Here is a 16,508-nt window from a genome sequence, read left to right on the forward strand (position 1 = left end):
AAAGTGAAATCATGAATAGAGGTAAACTAATATTTCCGGAATTACTGACACTCCATGTACAACGTGTGTGTTTTTCTTGGCCTTAAAATTTTTTTTCCACTAAAGCAGATTCATTGCATTTGGCAAGATTTTCAGAAAGAGCATGAGGTTATTTGGGGGATGAGTATTTGACATGTTCACACAATGTACAGTTCAGGGTTCAAAGTTGAAATCACAGCACTGTTTTTCTTGACAAGAATTCTCTCTGGCAAATTGCCTAGGAAAATTCTGGTAGGTTTCCTTGCATCCCACCCAATTTTCAACTAATATTGTAAAATTAGTCATCAGCTGGGACTAACTAATTGCTCTAGAGTTATTTATCTGAATAAGATGACTCTCCATTAGGCTTGTTGAAACAATAGGACACATTTAATTGAAAGACCCAAATATTCTTTTGCGTAAAAATTGGTGAGAAAATATATGTTGAATTTGTATCTTTGATAATATGACAATTATATTATTGGTAAGTTATAGAAATATCTATATATCTCAGGATAAAATCTAAGTAGGAACTTCTTAGAAATGTTTCTGCTCTAACTGCATTTAATGACATGTTACTGTTGTACTCTTACTATGACATCAGCATTTTCACTTGTTAATTTATTTTGGTGGCTATAGTGCTGAAATTTTATGTCATTTTGAACTATAGACTCTGCCTCATGGAAAATATTATAGTGGTATTCAGAGAGTATAGACTCAGATTGGTTATTATAGTGTGAGTCTGCAATTTGATTTTAAGAGTGTGAGCATGTTGCTGAATCCAAGTTTGTGTGACTGACTCACAGTAAGGCCAAACAAACCGAAATGTCAGAATTTGGAGCTGAGAAAGGTATATTGTGAGGGCCAAGCAAGGAGAACAGGCAACTCATGCTAAAAAAACCCAAACTCTATGATGGTTTTCAGGAAAGAGGTTTTTTTTTTTCTTTTTTTTTTTCCAGCATATTATGCTCTATTATTTCAAGACAGGTGAAAACACAACTGAAATGCAAAAAAGATTTGTACAGTATATGGAGAAGGTGCTGTGCTGGATCGAACGTCTCATGAGTGGTTTGTGAAGTTCCATGCTGGAGATTTCTCGCTGGACAATGCTCCATGGTCAGGAAGACCAGCTGAAGTTGATAGCAAACAAATTGAGACCTTAACTGAGAACAATCAATGTTATACCACACTGGAGATAGCCAACATACTCAAAATATCCAAATCAAGTGTTGAGGAAAGAGGTTTTAAAGGCAGAATTTGGGGTGCAGACTGCAGGGTGTGTGATTTTCTTCTGATTGGTTGGCAGTGAGGTAACAGGGCAGTGCTCCAGGGATCTTGTGCTCAGCCTGAAGTTACCATCCTCCATCTGGGTGGAGTCCTTATTTCCTGCAGAAGAACTCAAAGATAGTTAGGTACATCCCTTGAGGAGGAGCTAGGACCTTATTACTGCACTATTGTTTGACTGCTTTTCCTTTATTTCGGCATTCCTTCACTTCCCTGCTTAGTAACTGTTTGAATCTGACCTTTGAGACTCAGGAAAGGTTTAGGAGGCTGAAGTCTTTTCCCTACAAATGAAAGTGGGGACATGAAAAGGCTTTTGTACCTGGGAGGGACCCACAGGGTCCTGCTTGATTTCAAGCAGGCTGTGAAATGTTGAACAACTAATGTAATTCTAGTGGAGTTCTTCAGTGTCTTCCAATAGAATTAAATATTGCTTTTTGAAAGAAGTTGATTTGGGATTAAGAGCTGTAATTTGTAATGTGTCATTGCAAAACATTATGTAAAATGGCCATGTTTGTAAATATGCAAGGTTTAGGTAAAATAAGTAATTTGGATGCTAAAGCAAAAATTAGGGATGCAAATTTTTTTTTTTGTTTCCAAGTTTTCTTTCCTGTATACTATCAACTCTCTGCATTTTGTAGTTAAATTGGTGCTATGTAGAACCTGAAGCTTTATAGCAAAGTTCTACTTTTTTCTATCTAACAATGTTTACAAGCATTTCGCCATCATAAAACATTTTTCACTTTATACTTTATTTTTATGTTTATATTCACAACAGAGATTCATTTATTAATATGCATTTATTGAACATGAATTATGTACCAGACACTGTTCTAGTCCCTCAGAATTTACTAATGACTAAGACAAGAAAAAACTTCCTACCATAATGATGTTTACATTATAGCAGGAGAGAAGACAATAAACAAACAAATCCAATGGCTAATTCTTAGTTCTCATCTTTGTTGGCTTACAGAAGCATTCAACAGAGCTGATCTTTTTCAGTACTTTGCAACACTTTACTTAGTTTTGAGATTTCCCCAGGTTTTCTTCTCTGTCTGTTCATTCTCTATTTCCTTTGCTGGTTCCTCCTCATCTTCTTGATTTCTTAATATTGACATGCTCCAGGGCTGTCCTTGAACTTCTTCTTCTCCTTGTCTTCTTTGCATCCTTGATGATTGTATTTATTAGCATGGCTTTAAATACACTCTCTACTCTGACAACTGCCTACTCATTAGTCTCCAACTTAGACCTCTCCCTGGATCTCCAGGTTCACTATGGAATCGTTCACTCCATATATCTTCTTTAATATCTGATACACATAAAGTCCTGATTGTACCTTCCAGATTGGCTTGTCCTGCAGGCTTTTCCATTTTAGTAAATGGTAACCCCAGCCAAAAATCTAAGAGCTATCATTCACTTCTCTTTCTCCTCTAACACATCTCTAGTCCATTGTCTTTTTGATCTCATTACCCCTCATTTTCCCAACTCCAGCCATTCTAGCTTCCGTGCTGTTCCTCCAGTACACCTTATATGGTTCAGCCCGAGGGCCTTCTGCTGGAAATCTCATCTCCCAGATTTACTCATGGCACACTCCCTCACATCCTTCAGGTTTGTTCCCAAACTCACTTCTGTGAAACCTTCCCTGACCTATCTATTGAAAAATTATACACCCCTTATTTAAGTTCCTTCCTAAGTTTTTCTTTATTGCATTTACCCCTAACATACTATGTATTTTACTTCCTTTGTACTTTTGCTAGCTCCTCTCCTGCTAGAATGTGAGCTCCATGGGAAGGAAATTTCATGTTTTGCTCTGTACCTGGAATGGTATCTGGCATGTGGTAAGTCCTCAGTGAAATGTGGGGCTCCAGAGCAGAGGAACCACATCTCTGCAGGGTTTTCCTCCCTCCTTCTTTCCTCACCATTTCCCCTCCTTCCCTTATTCCTTCCCTCTTTCTCTCCCTTCCTTCCTCCCTTCCCTGGCACCCTTCCTCTTCCTTCTCTTTCTTCATTGTTCTTAATAGGCTTGGAGAAGCTGCTGAGTTAAAGCCAGTTTTCTATTTCTGGCTCTCTGTTTGGATTGGCAGTCACTTGGTTATGTGGGAAATCAGTGCCTAGTCTTCCCGAGGTGTACACTGCCTGGGCATCATAGAAGCCTCTTTATCTTCAAGGTCATGGCCTATTTTTTTTGTTTTGTTTTGTTTTGCTAATTGCTTTATAACCACAACAAACTAGTACAGAGTATGCCCTGTACAAAGCAACACAATAAAGACCGAGGTGTTCCCTTGGGCAAGGCTAAAGATTTCAGTCTGTGGTATTTGGAATTTAGGCTACAGTCCTTGTTTTTGGATGGATCATTGGGTGTGTGGCACAGTCCATGCTTTTAACCAGATTTGAACAGGAGAATGGCCACTTGGCCCAGGTAGAAGTAGATGAAGTGTTTGGTTTCATGTGTCACATAAGTACCGAAGTTCCTCCCCACAATGCAGTGCCAGGTGGGGTTCTACTTCTTGTCAAACTCATTCTTGATATGGGCAGCAATGTCCTTCTCTATATTTCTCCAGTGCCTGAGTAGCACACTCCACCAAGTCCTCTTGCATCTCCTCCAACATATCGGCATTTTTGATCACGGCCTTTCAGTCACACATGGCTACCAAAGAGCAGTGGCTGGCCTACTGCAACGGTCTCCTGGGGGAGAGGCTGGCAAGGCTCAGACCCTTAGAGAGGAGCGGTCCCTACTGAAGCCATGGTGCATCTATCAGGGTCACAGCCTATGAACCCTATAATTTGAATTCTGCTCCTGGCAGCTCAGCAGTCATTGAATGCCATTGATATGTGGCTGCAAACGTTCTGCTTGGGGAGTGGCTTGTTCTTCTAGTGAGTGTCTGAGCTGCTGCCCACCATCGTGGCTCTGGATAACCCTCCTTTAGTACCTCCTATGCTACTGTGCTACATTCACAGACTTATTTATTTTTCTCCATGGCAGTAAATTGTAAGCTCTATGAGAATAGGAACAGTTTTTGAATAGCAAGGCCTAGGACACTGCCTTGGTCACGAAAATAAATATTTGTTGAATAAAGGAAGGAATGTCTAAATTACACTTATAGATAGAAAAATCTAAAAACAAATAAAGATGACAACTATTTTATGATGATAAAATATTGGTAATAAGCACATAGTTTTTTCTTTCATTTGTTTTATCTATGCTATTTCTAAAAAAAGTCTGTCGTTTTTTGACACAAAGTTTCCAATTCTTATACAGTGTACACCCTATTTTTAATATACTTTCATTCATGTTAATGGGAATCTGGAGCTGGATGAAGAGGAATAAGTGTGCCTAGCTTGCCATCTTTCCCAGAAGATTTTCACCAATGTTTATGTTTTTTAATAAATGTGTTGTAATGAAAAATACTTCTCAGCTTTTTACTCACCTTATATGCTTGATAGAGCAATAAATGACTTTGTCCACTCTCAAAGAACAAAAATTTATTCTCATCAAGGAGACTTAAAAAAAATATCTGTTCTTTGTGTGACAAGGCAGGCCTTGAGCAGTTGCTTCCTGCACCTATTGTCCTTAATTTTTTCTGTTCATCTCTTCATTCCCAAATATGCAAAACTACAGAGAAAAAAAGTTATAAAAGGCTAAAGATATGTGATTTCTCCTAAGGTGTTATTTTGTAGGAACATCTGGGTATGTCATGTACCTGAGTGATTATAAAACAAACATTTTATATATGTTTGTAAACAGGTCATTCCCCTTAATGTGTGCACAGCCTTCTAAATAATATATCCCTATAGTCTATAGCAGTGCATTCCTAAAAATAATCCATGGTGATAACTAAATGCTGCTTCTAGGAATGGAAGAATAGAAAAGAGAAAGATTTGTGAAAAAATGAGAATAGTTTACCTCATTGAAAGTACTGGTTCAAGTTCTTCTTTTCTCTGTTTCTCAAAACTACAAATGAATTATTTCATTCTTCGTATGTAAGCACAAATAGCTTTGATGGTTATAAAGAAATAGTTCATGTATTTGTCATTGATTTAAATTACTTGAAAACCATTCCAATTTTAAGCAAATAATTACATGTCACAATTTCATGCTAAATATGTTGTTACTTTTTACTAAAATCTTAAGTGTAAGATTCAGTATAATATAAAAATTACATAAATAAATACCAATTAATTCATTTGCTCTTAGAGTAACCATCTTACTCAGAGTGAGTTAAAAAAAGGATACCCAATTTTTATCTTATTTGAAATTATAAAATTATTTTAAGAAAAATTTTGGAAGTTTTATTTTTCTGTATAATCATTGGGAATTGTGTAGAAAATTTCTTTATTATATTTATTATTTATATATTATTATTATTTTATATGTTTATTAGATGTGTATAGTGCTTCACGTTGCCAGTATCGTCAAGTAAAATGCTGCCAACCCCTTTCATATGTCATACCTTTTTTTAATATGTCTTTGGTGTCTACACAGTCATGGCCTCATTGTAGGGATTCAGTAAATATTTGTTGCTTAGTCCGTTCATTCATTCTTTCATTCAACAATTATTTATCAAATGCCTATTATGTATCAGATATTTAATGCAAAAAGTAAACTAAATTTACATTTATTTATATCAAATTTATATTTTGGATGTTATACCTTGGAAAATATTCTATAAATATCATTAGGTGAGCAGTTATTCCTAAAATAATGTTCTATTCACCTTAGTTCTTATTGTTATAAATACTGGTTCACAAAACACTATGTTAGATCCCAATAATGTCACTTATTTTAAGGCTGTAGCAAGGACATTTTTTGCTCCCTGATATCCATGATCCTCTTCTCCCATAATGAAAGGACTCTTGTTTTGTAGCAGGACATGTGGCTACAGAGTAAGCACTGCATTTTCTAAGCTGCCTTGGAGGTGATGTGTGCGGTTTCCAGATTTTCCTTAAAGGACGAAGAGCTGGCCCTCTGCCACCTTTACCTCATCCTGCTGCTTTGAAAAGTGTTTGTGGTGGTGGATCATCTTGTACCATGTGGATAAGAGCAGTATCTGAGGGATGACAGAGTTACGTGATAGAAAAGGCCTGGGTCCCCCATAAAATCCCTAGACTATCATTTCCATACTGTAATGTGAAAGGAATAAACCTCTATTTTTTTTTTTTTTTTTTTTGCGGTACGCAGGCCTCTCACTGTTGTGGCCTCTCCCGTTGCGGAGCACAGGCTCCGGACGCACAGGCTCAGTGGCCATGGCCCACGGGCCCAGCCGCTCCGTGGGATGTGGGATCCTCCCTGACTGGGGCACGAACCCTTGTCCCCTGCATCGGCAGGCAGACTCTCAACCACTGTGCCACCAGGGAGCCCTATTTTCTTTATGGACTTATTTGAATCTCTGTTATGAATTTCCTAAGACAGACTTTGGTACCAGAAATGGGGTGCATGAAGTGGCATAACCTAGATCTGTGGCATAATATGTTTAGCACTTGGGAAGCAGGAAGCACAGACACAGATATTGGAAGTTGAAAAGCTGGTTGATCCCTGATATGCTGAGGCAAAGCATTGATATAACTGTTGATTACAGTATTTCAGAAGGCAAATTAAATGGTGACAGAGGCCATACATAACATTAGGGGAAATCACTGGAAAGCTGCAGGATCTTCATGTGTGTTGGCAGCTTCTTGCTCTTCCAGCAAAATCCTATGACAGAGATGAACTCAGGCTAGAGTTAACCAGTCTGCAAGCAGAGGTGGAAGGGCATATAGTTCTGTTAAGAAAGGCTCTTTGTGCCAGGTTAGCAAAATAATTTCACTGAGAGTCCTATAATTTGAGGCCTTTTGAGGGTTGAAAAAGTCAACTCCTTCTGTATTCCAAACCAAAGCAATTATAGCTGGTAGCTTCAAAGCCACTGCCTTACTTACTAGGAGATAAATTCAATGTCCTGCCAGATTTGGGAGCCAGATGAGAAGCAAAATCAAATTAAGAGTATTGCTTTTCCACCCAAACAAAATGGTTTAGATAGCCTGGATGTAGCTTCCATCCAGAGAGGGGGTAAGGAAAGCACACAGGGTAATAAGGAAAAGACAAGCATCTTCAGCCTTAAAGAGTACATCTAGATTAAATCTTTGGCTATAGTTACTTACATATGGAACTAATTCAAAACAAATTGCCTGGAAGCTTGCTAAGGTTTTGAGGGAATTGTGTGGCTACAGAACAACAACATAGCCTGCAAAAGCCTGTAATTGTTCAACCCTTTAGAAGATTCCTGAGCTGCCAAATCTGGACCAGCAAGGAGAAGGCTACAAAAATATCGCAGTCTCCAAGAAGAGCAGTCTTTGTACCACCTGCTTGATTCATGGCAAGGGAGGACAAAAGATAGGAAAGCACCCACCAGGGGATAGAACCAAAGGCTTTGGAAGAAAGTGTACATTTCTTCCAGGAAAGCAGAATCAGGGCCTTCCAGATGAGACTAATCCATTGTTGGTTCATGGAATATTTGTAACGCCTACCTAGTAGGATTTGATTATTGCCATGGCCCAGAGACTGCTATAAGTTTCCCAATCCCTCTTTGCTCAATAGGGGCAGTTTAGTTTGCAATATCTACTTCTTCACAAGCCATGAGTATTGAGTGTATGGGGACAGATAAACTTGTTTTAGTTTGTAGGTTGCCAAATCATGAGGCTCCACATCCATGATTGATGAAGGGAAAGGGCTATACATCATCCAGAGGGGAGACTTTTAGCTGGGTACAGTTACCAGTGGAACTTTGGAATTTTCTCCCTTGTGGAGGTGATCAATGTATTCTATGTGAAGGAGAGAGATTGTGATGGATATTTGGGTTGCCACATGAATAGACTGTGGCAAATAATGCTAGTTGTATTTAAATGTCCATTCTCTCATTTAACAGAGACACAGGCATACCTCTGAGATGTTGCAGGTTCAATTTTAAACCACCACAATAAAGTAAGTATCACAGTTAAGTGAGATACACAATTTTTTTTTGTTTCCCAGTGTATATGAGTTATGTTTATACCATACCATAGTGTATTAAATGTGGAATAGCATTATGTCTAAGAAAACAACGTCCATGCCTTAATTAAAAAATACTTTATTGCTAAAAAATGCTAACCATCATCTGAGCCTTCAGTTGAGTCATAGTAGTTACATTAAAGATCACTGATTTCAGATCATCACAACAAATATAATAATAATGAAAAAATTTGAAATATTGTGAGAGTTAACCAAACTGTGACACAGAGACATGAAATGAGCAAATACTGTTGGAAAAGTGGCACCAATAGACTTGTTCCTTGCAGGGTTGCCACAAACCTTCAATTTGTAGAAAACAATAACTGTGAAGTGTAATAAAGAGAAGCACAACAAAACAAGGTATGCCTGTTAAGCCCCTGATTTTTGGCTATGTGCAGGACTGCCAAAAATAAAGTTTTTTTTACCTTCCTTGTAGTTAGGTGTGGCCACATGACTAATATCTAATGGATGTAAGGAGACTTTGTGGGTGCAGAATCTGGGATGTTTTTAAAAGGCAAGTGTGTTGCATTTCTGTCACCCTTCCTCTATCCCATTTTTTTGAACACAAATGAGGTAGTGAGCTATCTTGGAACAAGAACAAGGATGATTTTGATGGAAAGGTAGACCAATAAGATAGAAGGAGCTTTTGTCCTTGGGTAACTTTGTGTAGCAGAGCTCCCATACTAGTTGTATATTGCTTCCCTTAAGAATATTTCACAAGGGAGAAGTAAACTTTTATTACATTAAAAGGGTTGATATTTGGGTCTTGTATCAGTCAGATATTGCTGCATAACAAACAATATAAAAATTTCAGTGACATACAAAAATAATCATTTATTTCTTGCTTGTGATTTTATGAATTGGTTGGAACAGTTCTATTTCATACTTCAGGTAGAATGGTAAATTCTGCTTCATATTCTCATACTTCTCCTAAGATCATATGAGTGTGTATACTGTTTGTAGCTAATAGTTATGAGAGACAGATAAATGACTGTAGTGAACTGTCCTACATAATAGTGAACTATTATGCATTTATGAATATCATGTAGGTGAAAGAGAAGTTGAATGATGGTTTTGAGTTTTGAAGGTGTAATTTAGTACTGTATTGAGTGGAAGTAAATTACTATATCAGTGCTAATGCTAGGGTAGCTATACAAAAATCCTGTTATTTTGCCATCTCTCTATCTAGAACTGTTTAAAGGCCTGGGATTTTACCCTACTTGCACACTAATAAGTTAGCCTGCTATAGTTTTATAGATGCTGACGGGAGACAAGACTCTTGGGTCAGAGATGATGAACAATTTATTATTCACAGCATTAGCAGCAGCCAGAAAATCAGCATTTTTTTGCACCTGTTTTCTGGGCTCCAGTTGCCATAAGGAAACACAAAGAGGGTGAGCTGATACCTGCACACTCTATGGGTTGCATTACAGAGAAGAATCCAGAGCATACTGAGCCCAGATTTTTTATTAATGGGTAGTAAGCATCCTGCCTTTTGCTACAGAGGGGAGACAATGTCTTTATCTTCCAAAGTTGTAAACAAATGTGTCTCTTACTGCAGAGTAAATACCACATCTTCCAAGGCTGTTCACGATACAAACATACTTGAAACGATCTTCTGGAATAAAGGACAGTCAGTATCCCTACTAGCAATGGATGTAGAAATGAGAGATCCATGGAGAACTGTCTCCCAAACTGCTTTTGCCAAAGTCATTAGTGACATTCTAATTTTTGTTCTAACGTGTACTTTTGTTTGCTTATCTAACTTGATCTCTTACAGCTTATGGCTCTATTGTCATTTTACCCATTCTGGTTTAATTACACCGTTTTCTCTGGCTTTCTTCTTACTCCTTTGACTTTTTATTCATTCTTTCTTCATTTATCAAATATGTTTTGAGCAGTTCGTATGCTCCAGATAGTCTTATAGGCACTGAGAAGGGAACAATACAGAAAAAGCACCTTTGCTTTCATGAAACTTGCAGTCTAGTAGGGGAAGTCAGATAATAAGTGAGATCAATTAAATGACATATAATATTTTAGGTGGTGGCAAGTACTAAGGAGAAAATTAATGCAAGGTAAAGGAATAGAGGAATAGGAAGATTCCAGTGGGTTGTCATTTGAGAACAAAGGCTTTACTGAGAAAGTAACATTTGAATAAAAATCTGAAATAAGTGAGCAAACCTTGAGGCTGTTTGGGCCCTATTTGAGGGTGGATGGAAGAGATCTAGGGAAAGCCAACAGGAAATGCAAGACCTTGAGCCCATAGTGGGCCTTGTGTGTCTGAAGAATAGCAGGATGTGTCCTATTACTTATCCGTTTATTGTTCAGCTTCCAAAGGTCATCCTAACTCTGACAATATAAACTTAATTTTTTTCTACAAATTTATGGTTTTATGTGTGTGAGTGTGTGTGTGTGTGAGAGAGAGAGAGAGAGAGAGAGAGAGATGCTTCATCCATTTGTAAGAGTTAAGGTAGAGAATTTTCCAAAAGGTTATCTAGTTTTTCTAAGATAATTTATTGAATAATCTTTTCCTTTCTCCATTGATTTGAAATGTTACCTTTGTCATTTAAAGAATGAAAATAAATTCTTATCTGAATTAAGCTTTTTTTTTTTTACTTTCTTCTGTTGCATTCATCTGTTTATCAATTTTTAAAATTCATTAAGAAGCTATTTTAATTATATGACTTCGTTTAGAAATTTCTAGACTTTCCTCCTTATTTTTCCAAATGAAATGTATAATCCCTATGTCTGATTTCAACGTTTTCTTGGTATTTTAATTTATATTGCACTTAATAGATGACAGATAGATAAATAGATAAATGAATACGGCAACTGGGTCATCCCATACAAGAAAGTGATTTGTTTATTAATTTATTTAAATATTCTTTTATACTCCTCAATAGATCTTTAAGGTACAATAATGTGTCTTTTTGGTTATTGGGTTTATACTTAGGCCTTTTTTTCCCCAATTGTGTTTAGGTGTTAGTAACATTGAACATAATAGAGAAAAACACATCTCCGGACCCAATTTTAACAGTTAATATGCTTTATTGTCAGCCTCAGGTAATTCTTAGAATTCAAGTTGCCATTATTTTGTTTATTATTCTAATGAAATTATGACATATCCAGTATAGAAAGTTATCAAACATATTTCTAAGTGAGAGTTTTGGTGTTCTGGGCTTTGCGTATATAACAATGATGAGGCAGTTACTGATCCTGTGACAGAAACATACCCCAAGTGATCATCTAATCTTCTGTCTCCCCCTGGATAGAGCTAAATTAAAAACATCAGGCAAAGCAGCTTAATGTACTTATTGGAGATTTAGGTCAAGACAAGAAGATCCACATATTCCTCTGGTACAGTCTGCAAAGCATAGAGTCATTTTGCAGATGGTCTTATATCCCAGTGGGGCGAAGATATACCACCTGCATTTTTCTATTTTGTTTTGATTTTTAGTCAAAGTTTGCATGATGGCATGGAGACTATCCCACTCACTTTACTACCATAGTCTGATTATTATTTAAGTCATGATGTTTATCAATAAAGTTCTTTGTTTTGTGGGTACAAGTAAAATATTCAGTTTTTCTTAAGATTTATTTTCCTCTGAATTTTCACAATGAAATTGTTTCATGCTTAATTTTATTATTCTTATAATAAAAACATAATTACTTTTTAAATTATCTCTAGCTTCATTCTTGGTTTCCTTATTTCCTTATTGGCTACTGATATTAACAATTAGCCAAGCCTGATTCTTGATGCAATTTCACAATTTTTTTCATGTAGAGGTAGAAAAGGTTTACTTCTAAAAGCAAATAAATGAAAATAATTTAATAATTTTATTAAACATGATTGTGTGTCTTACTGGATTCAGAAATCTATTTATTAAAAACATTTAAAATAATGATCATAATTGATAATTATAGTTTTTGAATTTTCCAGGATTACAATTAAATTAAATAATTTATAATATTTTCTAATTTGCTAACCATGTGCTTAGCTATCAAGTTTTCAATCCGTTTTGTTTTGTATAATTTCTAAGAATGCCAACATCTAAAAAACACTGACAAACTTATCTTCTGAAGCTAGAAAGTCCCACAGTCTCCTTCAGTACTTTATTTTTAATTCAATTCAATACTTATAGATATTAATTTTTCACCAAAATGTACAACTTCTTTCTCAAAGCTAGAAGGTTACTGATTCATAAGGGAGATTACCTTGTTACTAATTCAAATAGCTTTTTGGTCCCCCCAAAATTTCTCTCTTCCTCTTCTCTTCTCTCTTCCTCTTCCCACATGTCTTACTTGCCTGGAAAAGATATGCAATAAAGCAGTGGAGCAAAGTACATTATGCTGGCACAAAATTTAAAAAAAAACATTATTTTGAGATTGCTTATAACAGCAAATCAAGCCCAAGAAGCTAGTTTTAGAATTAAGTCCTAGTGCTAGAAAAAGAGACACCTCACATAACTGCAAACCTTTAATTTTACCAGCCTATATAAAAACTTATCAATACTGTATTTGATACCAAAGAGGGGAAGAGAATAAAAAAGTTGCCTTTTCAAACAATGCTCTTAGTAAATACATTGACATTCATATCAAATGAGAGACAACATGAATCCAGAAGAATAGTACATCATAAAGTTTTCATTACACGTGGATGATTCCACAGAAGTAACATACTTATATCATACAGCTTGGAATCCCTGAAGACAAATGCTTGGAAGAATATTATTTGCTCCAAAGAAGCTCTATATCAAACATCTGAGAATAAAATGTTCAAAGTGGTAAAGGGATACTTGAAACCAATAACATACTAAGGAAGCACTCACCAAAATATCTTTGGGCATTGAAGGTTATGTTAGGTTGTAGGAAAACATGAGATTTACATCAAAAGTTCTTTTTAAGCCCTAGAATTCAAAAATACATTATTTAATTAACATTAGATATGTTTACATATGTCAGTGTTTGTCCATAGATTTACAGTCCATATTAAAAGATGTTATTAAAATGGTGATCGCTAATAAAAAATGAGGGTAATATATATATATATATAATGGTAATTAAATCCAAGCTGTTAAAATATCTTTTTCATCTTTATTCAAAGAAATATGATCAGAACACAATTTCATACTGAAGTACATTGGTTCTTCAAGGAGAGTTAGGCAAGAATTTATAAAATTATTGATGAATTTGTGTGTGTGTGTGTGTGTGTGAAAGAGAGAGAGAGAGAGAGAGAGAGAGAGAGAGAGAGAGAGAGATGGAGTGTAAGAAAGAGGAGGGGCTGGTTTCTTTGCATATTTTTAAAAGGCATTGTTGTTGGCTTTCAAAATAGTGCATTTTGTACTTTTTCATCTTCCAAGGAACTTAATTAAAGTATTTTAACAGGTACTGATAGAGTTAATGGAAAAATCTGAATCCTAAACATTTAAGATGAGCAAAGCAACATCTGTGTAGGACTGAGGAAAATCTTTAATATTTTTAAATACTTGAAGGTTTAAAGTCAGCATTACCACCAGACTGTTCAATGTTTTATTTGTCCCACACAAAAAAGAGGGAAGACATTTTAAAGGGCTGATTGCTCCCGTGAAATATTGATATAATTTAAACAGAATTATCTGAATTCTGGTAATGTTGTAAGAAAGCAATTGAAATACAAGCAACGTATATTCATTTGATACCACCTACTTGTGTGAACAAAATTTGTTATTAATATCACTATGAAAAATTTAAGGAGATCATCATTAAAGAGTCTTGATAAGGATTTGTGTATAGCTATTTCGAACGTAAAACCGTATACTAAAGCATTATGTCCACAGATGAAATTTCATGTTTCTTATTAAAAGTTAGAAACCATTTTTTGGAAAGTGCATTTATAGTCGATATTTTAAATCTTCCCTAATACTTTGTACTTTATTTATATTATAATCATAAAATGCAAAGGAAATTTAATACTTTTTTCCTCTAAGTCTTATATAGATGCTCCCAGAGTCAGTTTTGTGACAATTTTATTTCTATGTGTGTCGTGAAAAAAAGGCTGTGAGTCACTTCTTTATAATGCAGCAAGGGAGAATAGTGAGTCAATAACTGGTGAAATTATCAGGGCTGAAAAAAGCAGCATCTTTGAAAACAAGCAGTGAAGAAGGAGTTGGATAATTTTCATCAGAATAAAAAAAAACAAATGAGGTAAAGCTAAAGTAGATTAGGGAAGATAACTGTTCTTGGGAAGTTGAAAACTCTTTGTCAATTTTTATACAGTGTTTTAGTAATTGTGCTTCTCAATTACGTGAAGTGTTTCTGTAATACACTGAGCAGCTGGGATGGGGACCAGTCTCCCAGTGCTGTACCCAGCCCAGCAGCTAGCACCCTCCCAGCCCATGATGGTGCTCAGGTAGCATTTGTTGAGTGAATGGGAGTTATATTAGTTTGCTCCGGCTGCTGTTACAAAGTATCACAGCCTTGGTGGCTGGCTTAAACAACAGAAATTCATTTTCTCACAGTTCTAGAGGATGGAAGTCCAAGATCAAAATTTTGGCAGGGCTGGCTTCTTCTGAAGCTTCTGTCCTTGGCTTACTGATGGCTGCTTTCTTGTAGTGCATAGACATCCTTGGTGTCTCTTCGTGTGTCTAAATTTCCTCTTGTTATAAGGACACCAGTCAGATTGGAATACGGTCTGCCTATACAGTGTATCTCCAAGTATAATCATGCTCTGGGGTACTGGCGCTTGGGATTTTCGCATATGAATTTTAAGGGGATACAATTCAGCCCATAATAGGGGTGCAGCAATGCAATTGAGACTCTGTAAGAGCTCATTTAAAAAAATTTGAGTTAATATCTTTCAGTGTAGGAATGATTTTCATGATATTCAGTAATGATAAAGGAAACATAGTTCTGTCAGGTATACAATTAATATGGTAAATTATCTACAGAAATACTGCTTTCATTTAAACTTTTTTTTTAATGCTTGATTTAGTGTTTGTTTTCAATCTTTTGACAATATAAGCCATTCATTTCCTTTCCTCTTTGACAACAGTTATACAAAACATTATACAAAGGCTAGAAATGTCAGTGATAGATGGCTTAGATTAATTTAGTCTCCTCCTCACCTTCTCCCATTACTCTAACAAACTATGCTACTGAGAAGGTGGGGCCTCATTTAAGACTGTCTATATTGATCTGATAATTACTCAGTGAAAGACTAGATCCCATCATACCTAAATCCTGAGCCTGTTAATTGGAAAATTGTTCCTAGAAAACTGATGGTGCACCAGTAAACACTTAGATCCTGCAGTAAACACTCAGAAAAATGCTAGGGATGTAACCTGTTAACTTGTGCCTCATGGGTACAAGAACAGTTGGTGAGGGTAAAAATATAAACACACTGGAAGAAATATAAAAGTAACTTCCAGAAGGCCTTAGGAGATCTTCACCCTGAAGAGACACGACCCTGCTGATAGAGGTTTGCTGGGGGCTTGAGGCAGGCAAGACTGCCTTCTGCCTGGGAGTGCTGCCACGTCCTGATTGGTGCATACAGTAAGCTGTATGTCGTAACCTGAATTCTTTCCATACTTTAAAGGAGCAATTTAGTCTTTGCATGGCTCTGTGGGTATATTTTAGTCGGTTATATCATCCTGTTGGGGCAAACAGGCCCTCAGCTATTCATTTCATTCCCCACTTGTTCCGCTTGATACAGAGGAATGCCCAGCAGAATAAGTTACAGGATATGTGAATCCAAATTAGTTTTCTTCTGGCTACTGTCATTTCTGGGAAAGAGAAGTGGATAAAATTACGTTTGTAATTTCTTCTGAGAATTGTTGGTCTCTCAGGTTTGTAAAGGCCTTGGGTATCCTGTATGGAACTAGCTGAGTTATGTTAACATGCTGCTGTTTGCGTAAAGACTATTGTAAAATACATCTCATGATTGATTTTAGATGACAGAAATTTAATGCCCTTTGGAGCTAAAGCTATTATTGTTAATACTACTAACATTAAAAGGGCTGTCAAACCAAGCTGAATGAGAACAATGTGGTACAACAACAATAAGTCTGAAAGATAAGGTAATTAAATTATTGTATTTTACTTGATTACTTGTTAAGCAGTAGGAGTTGTGGGGTTAGATTATGGGATTTGTTTGAAGGGATATAACACATTTCTCCAAATGAAAACATCTGTCCACACTGGTGTTTTCCAT

The 16,508-nt window shown here is 36.2% G+C and overlaps 1 protein-coding gene and 1 pseudogene across 3 annotated transcripts in view; one reads left to right on the forward strand and one right to left on the reverse strand.

Annotated features, from left to right (window-relative positions):
• Positions 1-16,508, forward strand: part of CFAP299 (cilia and flagella associated protein 299) — a gene marked incomplete at both ends in the record, with an annotated part of 622,955 nt that overhangs the window by 70,621 nt on the left and 535,826 nt on the right. The gene's annotated exons all lie outside the window — the stretch shown is intronic.
• LOC307050744 (dynein light chain 1, cytoplasmic-like) lies at positions 3,576-3,944 on the reverse strand (annotated as a pseudogene). Its single transcript has one exon. The product of its transcript is annotated as a dynein light chain 1, cytoplasmic-like (transcript).

The sequence above is a fragment of the Hyperoodon ampullatus genome (genome assembly GCF_949752795.1).
Source record: "Hyperoodon ampullatus genome assembly, chromosome: 1".
Classification (NCBI taxonomy): Eukaryota; Metazoa; Chordata; class Mammalia; order Artiodactyla; family Ziphiidae; genus Hyperoodon; species Hyperoodon ampullatus.